We start from the raw sequence: 10,871 nt of genomic DNA, 5'->3' as shown, positions 1-10,871 counted from the left end.
CAGCTTTTTAGAAGGAGCTGTAATTATGAACTAGTTGTGAAACAATACTTAAATGTGGTTAACTCTTCAAGACAGAGTGAACCATTTTTATTACAAAACAATTGTCCTAAGAGGTACATACTTTCCAGGCACCACTGTCCTAAGAGAAATTATCACAAATTTACCAGAAGTATATTTTACTTCCTTTGAAAAGGGTCAGCACCAGTGCCTTTACAAATAACACTTCCTTGCTTAAATATCACCATTTTTATTTTCTTCTCAAACTCTTGGTAGAAAAGCCATGGTTGTAGTGCCAAGGATGAAATCTAGGGCTATAATTTTTTTTCCAAATTGCTGGTTTTGTGTAGCACAATGGGGTTGGCTATCCATAGCAACCCCTGACAACAATGTGTAGTATGTTTAGACTTACATAGCAATTAGGAGAACCTCAGAGGAAATTGCATGTGCAGCCCAATCTCCTTTGAGTGTTAAGGTTCTTAGATCCAAGCAACAGAAAAAAAAAAAGCCTTCCAACTTCCAGCTTTTTAAACTCACTGGCATCATTTTTTCTTGTTTAATCCTGTAAGACTTTGCTTCTCTTCTCATTCCTTAGGAACCTAGAATGGGTTACTTGCCACCTGCCTCACTGCCCTTAATTTCTAGGTTCTGGAGATTAGAAAAGACCATACTAGTCTTAACTGGAGAGGTTGGGTCCCTGCAAAAGTCAGCACTACTTAGCTACCACAAACTAGTGCCTTTCCATAAAAGCAATTCATTTCCACTCATCAATACATGCTAATCCTTTAATATCCAATTTGAATATTGCTTATCCTCTAAAATGTCTCAGATTCTCCCAAAGAAGTAGACTGCTTAATATCTATCATATTTTGTAATCATCTCTCTGTTAAAACAACATCCTTTCTGGGCATTCATTATGTTTCTAACTATACTGTGTGATTAATTTCACTACAAAGAAAACTGTTACACATGGAGGGTAGATAACCTAAGACCTGCTACAGTGATCACATTTCAGAGCACACAGCAATTTTATAATAAAATAATGAATAACCCAACTGATGGAAGTGCACTGCATGACTGTGATATCTTCAAATGTGTCTGTGATGCCTTTCTGAATTTAGTCATGTATTTCATCCTTGCCAACCACATTGGTATAAAAGTTATTCCTTGAAACTTTTGAAGCAGAATTAACTTCTTTTGTCTGCAAAAAAAAAAGAACTCTAAGAAAAATTGTTTCAAATTATTAAACTATTTCTTAGAATTTAGTGACTGCTTTAGCTGTGCTATTTTTAAAAAATTATGTTTTTATTGGAAAGGTAGATTTGCAGAAAGGAGAGCTTGAAAGAAAGGTTTTCTATCTAAGACTGACTCCCTAAATTTCCTCAATGGTCGGAGCTGAGCTGATTCAAAGTCAGGAGCCAGGGGCTTCTTCCAGATCTCCCAGAGAGGTAAAGAGTTTCTCCTTCAGTGTTCCCAGGCCGTAAGCAAAGAATTGGACTGGAAGTGTAGCAGCTGGGACACAAACTAGTACCCAAATCAGATGCCAGTACCCGCTAGCAGAGGAATAGCCAATTGAGCCACCATGCCTGGAACCATTAAACACTTTCTTGCTTAAGTTTTAAAAAACAAATAGTGTTCTAGTTGTAAACATGTTAAAGGTTCTAAATACACACTTTTTCCCACATTAAATTCATTAAAAGGAAGAGAAAATTCTGACCCTTTTACTTATTTTCTAATAATAACAGCATGCAGGACAATCTCAAATGCAACAAATTCCACACAGATTTATGGATTTATTAGCCAAATGATACGTTCAACTCCCTCCTTCTCTTCAATCCTCCTTCCTTTCTTATTTTTATTTTAATTTTTGTGATTATATGGTTTCAATATATTTTGTGACTACAAGCTAAGTAATTCATTAAAAATTCAACACACAGTAATTTGAAAAATCGCTATTTCTCAGGAACATATGAAATGGATGTAAGCAGTGGTTAAATCTCAAAGTGTGAATTTGATGCATATGAGTTATATAATATTTAGATCTACCACGTGATCCAAATATTCCACTTCTAGGAACTTACCAAAAAGAAATTAAATCTGCATATGAAAAGCATATCTATCCTTAGAGCAGTTCAACTCAGAATAGCTAAGGTATGAAGTCTGCCCAAATATCCCTTAACTATGATTCGGTAAGGAAATGATTAGATAAGGTACATGTACTTGATGGAATAGTACTCTTCCATGAAATCCTATCTCTTGTAACAAAATAAATGCTTTTGAAGACAATTATGCTCACTGTAACAAGCTAGTACCCAAAAAACAAATGTCATGCACATTTTCATGATTTGTGACAATATGTAGAGTGTACTTTGATTTTTGATGAAATGTAGAAACCAGGACAATTGTAAACCTTGTGATTCATCTAGAACGGGGTTGTTGTACTCTCTGCTGTTCCTGTCTTAGGAAATTCTATCCAGTGCAAATCAATAAGAATGAACAAGTATGTGGGTCTGCCATGTTGACTCAGCTGCCTAATACCCCATGGTTAAGCACCAAAATCCAATACGGGTGCCAGTTCATATCCGGGTTGCTCCACTTCCCATCCAGGTCCCTGCTTGTGGCCTGGGAAAGCAGTCAAGGACGGCCCAATGCCTTGGGACCCTATACCCACGTGGGAGACCCAGAAGAAGCTCCTGGCTTCAGGTTGGCTCAGGTCTAGCCATGACACACATTTTGCAAATGAACCAGAATATGGAAGATTTTTTTCTCTGCCTCTTCTTCTGTCTGCAAGTCTGCCTTTCCAATGATAAATAAAGCAACTGTTTAAAAAAAAGTAAGAAAAGTGTGGGCCAGCATTGCACAGTATCACTATGCGGGTGTCCCATATCAGAGTACTGGTTGGCATATAAGAAAATATGTGAAAAAGAAAAAAATCTTTAAAAAGCTGAGTAAGTAGGCAGTGTTTTTCTAATATTAAATCATGAATAACATCTACATAATTTGTATAAATTTGAAGGGTAGACAAGGGAAAAAGTTATTCTCACGCATTAGGTTTGATGTTTTCACTGTCTCAGACTGAACTGTGGTTGCTGATTATGTTTTGGCTCATTAGAGTAACTGTGTTTTACTTGGAGAGATTTGAGGTTATTCATAAATAATTCAGTGATACTAGGAGGGCAAAAACAATTGTGAGAACATTAAATTTCCATTAAACATATTAAATATGAGTAGACTGTCAAATGATCTCTTGGGTACCAGATGCAACACAATATTAGGTTAGGTAACAAGAGGAAGCTAGAATTCCCAATACAGAGTGTGTTAAATTGGTGTTAATGTGAAAGATCAACTATCTCAATATACTCAAAAATTCCAAAAGTTAACAAAGATATTAATAAGAAGAATAAGTATTTAATGAGAAGGAAATTGTGTAGAGCTGGAGCATATGAGTCTTATTGAAATAAACAAGGCAAAGAAAGGCAAGTACGATATGATCTCACTTGTGTATGAAATCTATAAATGATCACATATAAATGATAAACAGAAATGCAGTTACTGAAAACTAGGGGAACAGGTTACAAAGTAATGGGGAAAGAGAAGCTGTTGGTCAAAGATCATAGTTGCAGCTACTCTGGATGAATATGCTGTAGTAACCTATTGCATTGTATGCTGGGTACAGTTAGTGTAATATATATATATAATATATATCATATATAATTTTTAGATATGTATCTAATTTTAAGATAAATATCTCAAAATTACTAAAAAGTAGGTTTTCTCACAGTAAATTTATTTTTAGTCAAATTTTTAAATAAATATGTAATTTACATGTAGTACAAAAGTGTATACATATATGTAGTTGTATAAACTTGGACAAATGCAGACAGCTGTATTATCACCTCCAAACTGGGAGGAGCTATGCTGGTCAGCATGTGGATATGGAGAACTTGAAATGTAGCCAATCTATTGTCACAATCAGTGCCAAACGCGCATCAAACTTAAAATTAATTTTTTATTAGCCTCATTTACTATTTCAGACCATATACATAGATCAAGACATCCCATTGTACCCTACTAATATAAACAACCATCATTTATCCATTACAAATGTTAATATAAACCATAAACTTTGTTAAAAAGACACTTTAGTTAAAGTCTACATGAAAATAAATGGAAAAAAAAAAGAGTTAAAATCAAGTTATTCTTTCTGAGGCATTTGGTAAAAGTCTTTCTTTTAAGTCCAGCGTCAAATGTATATAAAATATCAATCAATGGCTTGAAGAGGGCAGCGGATCCATCCCTTTGGTCCTGGAGACCATGCCAGTAACAACTAAAAAAAATACTCTCTTTATAGAATCAGAGAAGGCAGAGGTCTTAAGACCTCCAAGGGCAAGCATTTCTATTATTACCATAAGATGAAGCCTGTAGATCAATGTTCCATATCTTTTTATAGGATCATTTCTTCAGTGATGGAGGAAGATATAACAATGAAAGAATTGCTTTAGGTGAAATACCAGTTGGTTCATTTTTGTCAGGATGTGACACTGGCAAAACATTGTAAAGTTTTCTCTTAGCTATGCAAGCCTGTTGTTGTACTGAATTTGCGAGACTCTTTAGAGATAGGAATATTGCCAATATTAACTAATTTAACCAAACTAAGCATATGAGTGATTGTAGACAGCGGCCTTGCAAGCTAATGATGTCACCAGTTTCTGTTACACATATTCTTATATATTTTTCACTTGTGTTTTGATACTACAGTGAGAATGTTGATTTTTAAAAATCAGTTTGGTAGAAGAAAGGTGAACACACTTCACTTTTATTAGGGAGGTAGATTCAAGTGCAATGTATTTGAAGACCATCACTGTAATGTTTTTGAATCTCTTCTGGTAACCCATGTACAGTCTCTGATTCAAATTGATCTGATCCTTCTCCTAAAAGTGTATCTTTTCTGAACAACCGTTAATAAAAGTCCTATATATGTAGCATTCAGTGTCTTATTTCTTTAATGGAGAGATTCATTGATATTACACTGAAATTTGATTCTAGGATTTGGCCATTTCCATTCATGAACTGACGGCAGTTTATCAATCGAGACGCTGATGGCTAATTGCTCTCTTCCCAAATATGAACAGGTATGGTTAAAGTAGTTACCCATGCTTTGTTTCATTTCATATGAAATCAATATTAATTTGATCATGTTTCATTACATTATAGAAGAATCTGGGTTTTAAGTCTGTGTTTAATTTCCTAAGAAACAAGTCATTTTAGAGTCACTTATACTAATTATCCTTTCAATGACAGTGCATAAGCATGTCAATTTCTCTAGTCGGAATGGACTGAAGATTTTCAGTATTGTCATTTTGGGCTTATTTGTTTTTTTTTCTATTGATCTTTTATTGGAACAAAGGCATTTTTCCCACATTGTTCTTTTAATTTTCATTTAATTAGTAGTGCTATTGAAATGTGCTTACTCCACATGCTTTTGTCTTTGAATAAATGTTCCAATACTCTGTCCACTCTTCTTTGAATTATATGTCTTAGTATGTAGATTTATGTTACTAGCCCTCTGATAGTCACGCATTTTCCCAATGTTTACTATATCTTTTTGACCTTTTTTAGTCATTTGCCTCACAATATATATTTCAGGAAGCAGGGTTGTCACTTTCACGAAGCTAATTTATCAGTTTTGATTTTTTTTGACATTTTTATTATATAAAGTCCAAGAACAACTAATTGAAAAGTTTGTTATTCTGTTAACTTCGTTTACTTTTGAAAAACTGCTGGGAATCCATTTCGTTCTGTACTATTCATCTGCTCATCAGTGACCATGCCACTGTCTATCTAAACTATTCTAACTCTACAAAAAAATTATGAAATCAAGTGGCAGCCTTTTTTATTTTTTCCATTTTTTGGAAATTATTGGATTTGAAAGTCAAAATTAGAGAGAGAACGAGAGAGATGTCATATGTCATCTTTTGGGTCACTCCCTAGAAGGTCATGATGATCAGGACTGGGGAAAGCCAAAGCCAGGAACCAGGATTTTCTTCTGAGTCTCCCACATAGATGGCAGGTGTCCATGCACTTGGGCCATGTCCCTCTGCTCCTCTCATGTTTTCCCAATGATAGTTTTTAAATTATTATGAATAGGATCAATGACTCATATTCTTACCATTCTTCAAACCATCACCTTTAGCTTTATTGAGTTTCCTATTTTTTTATTTCTATATCACTGTTGATGCTATCTTCATAATTTAATTTCATTTTCCCACTTTCCTTAAATTTACTTGTGTAATTATGAAATGTGTACCATTTATCTGAGCCTTTTATTATTTTATATTTTTAAAGATCTATTTAGTTTCATCGGAAAGGCAGATATACTGAGGAGGAGAGACAGAGAGGAAGATCTTCTGTCCAATAGTTCACCCCCCAAGCAGGCACAATGGCTGGAGCTGAGCCAATCTGAAGCCAGGAGACAGGAGCTTCCTCTGGATCTCCCAAGCAGGTGCAGGGACCCAAAGCTTTGGGCCGTCCTCAACTGCATTCCCAGACTACAAGCAGGAAGCTGGATGGGAAGTGGGGCAGCCGGGATTAGAACTGGTGACCATATGGGATCTGGGGCGTGCAAGGGAAGGACTTTAACCACTATGCTATCGCGCTTGGCCCCTGTTTTATTTTCTTAAAGAAGTCTACAACCTAATAAAGCATTCTGTAGACACATCATGAGTTCTGCTACAGTACTATTTAATTAAAATATGAAATAAGTTCATTAGTATTTCTTCATTGATGATGGAACTATACTCAAATATTTCAAATATTTAAAAAAATATTAACATACTTTCATATTCCTGAATGCTTGGATTCTGCCTTGTTTCATTTTAAATTAATTTAATTATTCTAATTCAATGACCTTAGACCCTTTTTTATTATTATTTGGGTGACAAAGGAAAAGATTAGAGCCAAAATTCTTCCATCTACTGGTTCATTCCCTAATTGGCTACAATGGCCAAAGCCTAAATCAGTAACATAACTGTGGCTCTAACAAGAACTCCAGTCTGGAATGCAGAAGTCTAGTCACCATTGCAGTAGACATCTGCATCATGTGTCCAAAAATCATTTTATTAATTACTGAGAGTGTATATCCTACTCTGCCATTTCATCATCTGATTAGTGTCTTAGTTAAACTATAAATCTGCAGTCTGTTTTAAGGTATAGGCATATTACTGTGGACATTTAAATGTCTCCCCAAAAAACTTGCAGCTGTTTAAATTCTGATTTTTTAATGTTAACGGTTGACGGATTAAGTGCACATAAATGTTTTCAATGATAACAGCTAGAGAAAGATGTGGTCAAATGGTTTTGAGTGTTGAAGAATGTTCTCAGAAGGTATTTTGAATGTATGAATTCAAGTTTGGCCTCGATTCTCTTTCTCTTTCCTTACTCAGCATGAGAACTTCTTTTGCTCTGGACAGCCCTGCTTTGGGAATTCTAAATTGTGAAAGCAAAGCAAGGTAAACTTTACCAAGGAGCTTTTCTGTATATCCCAGGCTAGGAAAGAGATGCAGAGCAGAAAAGAGAGAGAGAAGAAACTCACAGCCACACTGAACATAAATTTGCAAAGGGTTTGTAGAGCAAATGTCTGGTAACAGTTCCTTAACAAATCGGGTCTTCTATAGCTTGAGTTTTAGGGTGCTCACAGCGGTGAAGTGGGAGGAACTGAGGTAGCTCATTGGCAGATGTCAATTTCAATCTTAGGAGCCTTACTCCCTAGGAGTTATGAGGTTGCAAAGGAATGCAGAGTTTGGGGTGTGGAACAACACAGGGTGCAGGTTCCATGGGACTTTGAAACTGTAGGACAGGAGTCCCTGAGATGATTGGCTCTATTTGCAGCCTAGGAATGATAATGGTTAAAACACTAAGATGCCTAAGGCTTTGTGTCATCTTGCTGCATCATCCAACATGCTGCTTAATAGACTCTGCTGCTCCGGCAGAATGAATCCTAGCTTCAAACCCCTTTCCTTCCGTTCAGGCAGGCTCAATTCCACTTTCTCTTCATCCCCCTCACAACTTCCTCTCCACATTGTAAGTCTTCTCAACTTTAAATACTCACTTCCTCTTCTACTCTGAACCCTAAAATCCCAGAACAAAACCCAAACACCCAGCATTGCTTGTCCAAAACCTGGAACCAAATCTGGATTCCCTCACACCTAAACTAAAAACCTTACAGACTCCAGGCTCTGGTTTGACTTGTCCAACTGTGCCATCTTGTCTATTTTTCCCCTTTGTGTTTTTGTCAGGCATAGCGATGAATGCAGACACGGTAAATGACTACTGTTCAGATATGACTTGAAGATTTCTGAGAAATGACCACAATGCACAATGTCCCTCTCACTGGATTTCATTGTAATGAGAACCTCTGTATTAACCATGAAAACCGGAATTCCTGAGAAGGTTATCACAGCAACAACATGGTGATAGTTATTTCCAACTGATTCATGTAGCCTACATCTGCACAGTTCCCCAACATTCTAAGGAGAACTATGCACTTAATTTACGATATGGATCAGCTTGATGCAGAGTGGGAACCATTGGATAACATTGAACTCTAGGATTGGGAATGCCATCAGAATGGAGAAACCCATCTGTTGGGTCAGCAAAACCTAGAAGGCAGCTGTGTGAAAGACAACAGAAGACAAGAAGGAAGAAAGTCCCAAATAGCTGATAGATTCCCCCAAGATCTCCTTGCCTAGAACAGTGTGCTTCTTACCAGTGTTGGCCTACAGGTAAACATCACCATGTGATGGCGCTTCAATCTGCACATCAGAAAGGCCTTCAAGATAATGTGTTCTGTTTCTTGTGATGTTTTCATCTCTTCCACAACCTTGGATGATGTGTCTACCCGACCTCTGCATGTTCCCTAGACCTGCAGCTCACCACAGCCAGAGGCAATGTTTACAACCTCAGTTCCGATGATAAACAGTTGCTTCCCATTAAGCCAAAGCTGTCCTCCTTTGAATTTCACGTATTAGCTTTAGTTGACTTCAGAGGTCAAAGCTTGTACCTGAAAAACTTATTATCTCTGATTTCCACTTCCCCTGGCTAGCCTTGCAACAGTTCCTCAAAGGACATCTCAGCATCCCAGCTAGTACTGAGTGAAAGCTCTATTTGGTCTGGTAGTAATGTAAAAGACTGGAAACTATATAGACATCTTCAGATATTGCAAGAAAAAGTCAGAAGAAAGGATTTAGATTTCTGCCCAATCTTTTCTCCCAGAAAAACAGCATTAGTATTTGCTTTGAGGATCAGGTCACCAAGCCTCATCCTATCAGGGAATAAACATGATTAGATCTCCCCATGTCTGTAGAAAAATGCCAACGACCACATTTTTAATCTATTTTTGCAAAGATTCTATGTGAGCAGAAGAAAATGCTCCAAAGTAAGAATAACATTTTGATTTCATGTTTGTTATATGTGACTTTTTTAGAAAAAAGAACTCCTTCAACTCAAAAATAACAAATAAAATCTCCAGAAACTCTTAGCCCAAATACCACAGACAGATTATCTATTTACTTTAGAAAGCATTTTTAAAATCATGTATCCAAATACACATCTTCGACGGTGATAAGATGGAGTTTTTTTTCTGCTATGTATAAATATTAATAAAAGCTTTCATAAAATGCTCTAGCCATTGTACTATATCTCCATTTATTCTAAGAGGCACAGAAATCCAAATTCTTAAAAAGGCTATCTTTTCATGAAATGTGAATTTTGTCAAGCATTGAGGTTTTAAGTAATATCAGTTGAGAAAAATCAATATTCTTTCATTTCTATGTGGATCATGCCCCCTGCCACCATACTACTCGCTGCATCATGATATGGAAAGCAGGCTACTGAGTGATAATCAGAAGGATTTTGAATAGAATAAGCTCTGGAGTTACACAGAATTGGCTGCGAGTTATGGCTATGTTACTTACTGGTAGCACAAAATTGGGAAAATTGCTTAACTGCTCTAGGATTTTGTTTACTTAAATGCCAGACATAAGTAACAGAAATGGTTGTTGGAACAATATAGAGAATCCCCGGGGAAGTTTTGTTTCATTAAGTACTTAGTATATGGCAGCTGCTATGGTTTCCTCTAATGACGACAAGAGATTGAATCCCCATTTTGTTCATTCATGAAGTAGATTGAAAACAGGATGTTCAAACAATATTAATACCTGTCTTTGTCACAGATGTGCACTTATGTACTGCTCATCCCTGTCTGTCTTTGTTGACAAGGATTCATCTTTCTCTTCAACGACACTAATTTCTACAAGACATATAGAAGTCTGGACGCCAGGCGAGCCACAACTGTGTGCAGTTAGTTACGTTTTCTGTCCTCCTGCTCAGTCATCAGTGACCCAGACACTTGGGCCATAAGCTTCATCAGAGCTTAGACCTGAGGACTCCCAGCACCTTTCCAGACCACCTGGGGAGAATCAGCATGACAGGGGCTCCTCAAGCAGGTCACGTGCACTGAAGAGTCTGACCCCTACACTGCAGATGAGACTAGGAATGGCAGACAAAGGCACAGCGGTGTGGATTCTGGAAGAAACTGGAAGTAAAGTGACTGGGTGTGGTTAACCAATTCATTTTTAGCAAAAAGAAAAAGATTGCCAAATACCTTGGAATTATTTTCCAAAATATTAATGGAATCAAAAGGATCCAGTAATGCATTATTTATGTAGCATCATTCTACTAAGATTTGAGGGCCATATAGAAAAATAATGACAGTCATAGGAAAAAAAATTGTGGAGGATTAGCTATTTTTTTTAAGTATTTCCATAGATTGTTTAGGTTTTCTTTTTAAGATAGCTGAGGTGAATATATGTATTTGG

Source organism: Ochotona curzoniae, unplaced genomic scaffold (assembly GCF_017591425.1).
Source record: "Ochotona curzoniae isolate NIBS_2020 unplaced genomic scaffold, NIBS_Ocur_1.0 scaffold_4683, whole genome shotgun sequence".
NCBI lineage: Eukaryota > Metazoa > Chordata > Mammalia > Lagomorpha > Ochotonidae > Ochotona > Ochotona curzoniae.
This window is presented reverse-complemented; position numbering follows the sequence as displayed.